This window comes from Triticum aestivum, chromosome 1B, assembly GCF_018294505.1.
Source record: "Triticum aestivum cultivar Chinese Spring chromosome 1B, IWGSC CS RefSeq v2.1, whole genome shotgun sequence".
NCBI classification, from domain to species: Eukaryota; Viridiplantae; Streptophyta; class Magnoliopsida; order Poales; family Poaceae; genus Triticum; species Triticum aestivum.
Genome location: NC_057795.1, coordinates 29,323,812 through 29,326,587, shown reverse-complemented (window position 1 = coordinate 29,326,587; position 2,776 = coordinate 29,323,812).

Below are 2,776 nucleotides of genomic sequence, written 5' to 3'. Positions count from 1 at the left end.
GCACTGTCACAATGCATATATGCCATGTCTTTGGTTCAACTCATGTAAGCCTTTCTATTAAAATAATCAATTAAAAAACAACAGAAAACACGTACGTCACAAAAGTCAAACAGAATCGATGTGGAAGAAAGAAAGAAAGATGTGTTCGTGTCCTATTGAACCAAGCAAGCCTAGCAAACCACACGTCCAGCCACAAAGTAGTCCAATACATGCACGTCACTGTAAAAAACAAAAAGAATCAATGGAAAGGAAATAAAAACAGAAGATGTATTGGTGTCCAATACAACCGACCATACCAAACCAGTCGGGCCTCCAGCAAAAAAAAGGAATCGAAGCCGAGGTTCGCATTGGCGTGCATGCACTAGGGCCCATAAAAAACACACACGCACCAGGCGATCTCAACCTCCACATGGCTCCCTCCCGCAAACCGCAAACGGCTGCTGCGGCCATCTCCAACAGCTTCCAGCGGCACGACGGCTAAACAGGGACAGGGTTCCGGCAGCCATCTTGATGTCAAAGGAGAGTATCAAACAGCAGATCGAGAGTCACATGAAGAGTTTGCCAAAGCATCCGCATGAGGCGTCCAGCAGCAACTATCGCTCCAAGGGCTTTCAAATCCAAAAGGCTAGAACGGAGGCATTGGATTTATGTTGTGATGTTATTTTCTTAATTAATTCATCTCGGCTAATTGTGCACATGAACTGTACCAGGATTTAAGTATGTAATAACTTGGAATTTAACCTGAACCACTAGACCTGAAGAGAAAAAGATTTACAGATCAGAAATCTAACGTCTATGACAAACAAGGGTATGTGATTATAAATATCATAAAATAAGTTATATTTGTTTCGTTTGAAAACAATCAGAAATATGATCCATAGAATTGAGCAAACAAACTCACCAATTTCTTCCATCATGATTAAGTAATACACGACTGCTTATTAGATTAAATCATGGTTCATATAATTTGAAGAATTCTGTTTTCACAAGTGAAAGACGACACATTGTCGAATTGCTTGGGCAATGACTATTCTTTCTAATATTAGCATTCTCATGTTTTTGCTTCCATGGAGTTTCATAATTATATCTTAGAATCCTACACCGACTAATATGATGAAATAGTTATCCAGTTTTGGTGCATCTGTCAAAGAAAAATCGTAAATGATGACATCTTATCTATACTAGAAATTTAGCCCCTGACTTTCTGGCCTCCACGTATTAATTTTCAACAGATAATTTGATGCCATGCAATAAGTGGCAACATTTGATTCCAGTGTTGTATTTCATGTTTTAGCAGGCCAGCCTCACCCAATTATTTTCACTCTAGGATTTCATCTTAAAGTATTAATAGCTAAATTTTGGCATATAATTTATATAAAATCATGTAATTCGATCATACATAACTCAAACCAAATATGCCAAGATCACTTACTTGCTAATAATTAATCTCTGGGTACGGGCAAGTGAAAGAAAGAGAAAAACATGCACACGGCCATAATGCGAAGCTTTCACCCTGCCATCGGTTATAATCAGAATTTATTTTATAGATAAGTAATACATACCTCTTTCAAAATTGGTAGTAAGTATAATAATTTATTTAGACACACCAAATTCCATATAGGCACACATAGTACAGACACAACCACCCGCAAAATCATATAGGACTTTCTAACGACTGGAATCATATAGCTTTATTTTTGATGGGACAATACTCATTACGTAGATCAAATACAACAAACTTTATTTCAGACGGAATTCAAATTGAAAGTATCAAGTCAAAAAATAAATTTAATTGATTTTCAAGCATTTTACAAAAAAGTATCTTAAATAACTAAAAATCAGAATAAATTTAACCATGTTGTGCAATTAGGTTATACATCCACTCCTCCACCCAAATAAATTAGAAGCACTTACTTGCTGAAAATATATTCCTAAGCATGGGCAAGTGAAATGGGAAAAACAATGGCAATAACAAGAATCTGCGATGGCAGTAATTAAGAAGACGTTCCGAAAATTGTTGTATGCAAAATAAACATGTCACGTGTATGATATTACATTTGGAGATATAATATTAAAATTTTGGGAAGTAAATTAGCGTAGGATGAGCTTCCTTGGAACTGTTTTAGGGCGTCATGCGATCAACCAAAAACACCATCAATATATTGCCAGGACAAAGTAATTTTATCAATAGACCAACTAGCGAGAAGCACAAGCTTTCGTAATTGAGTTTTAAACTTAGCGAAGAATCCGTCCAAATTTGTTAGTGCAAAGATAGACACCGTCGGAAGAGTAAAACATGAAAAGAAAAGAACAACAAATAATGACATAGTAAGCTACAAGCATCAATGCTATTGGTGTAAACCAATAGCATTTAATTTTGATAAAGAACAATTATATTTTCACAAGGCATGTATCTTGGTTATATTTTGAATGATAGTTTACGAATTATTATCCAGAGATATTAAATGCGTTATAAAAATATGTAATAAATCTAGCCGCGCAAATGTGCGGGTCGCATCGCTAGTTCATAACAATGGCCGAAGTGTTTACGGCTTGACCTCGACTGTCGCCGAACACTACCGGGGGCTATTAACTGGCCTCCCAAACTAAATCCTCGATATTTTGCTCTTACATTGGAGTTGAGGTTTCATGATCATGCTTAGCATGACAACCCAAAGAAAGGAACCGATAGCGGAACTATTTTCTTTGGAAGACATTTCCTATGTTAAACAACAATATAATATATCTCTCTGCGTACCTTTGTTTATAAAACCAT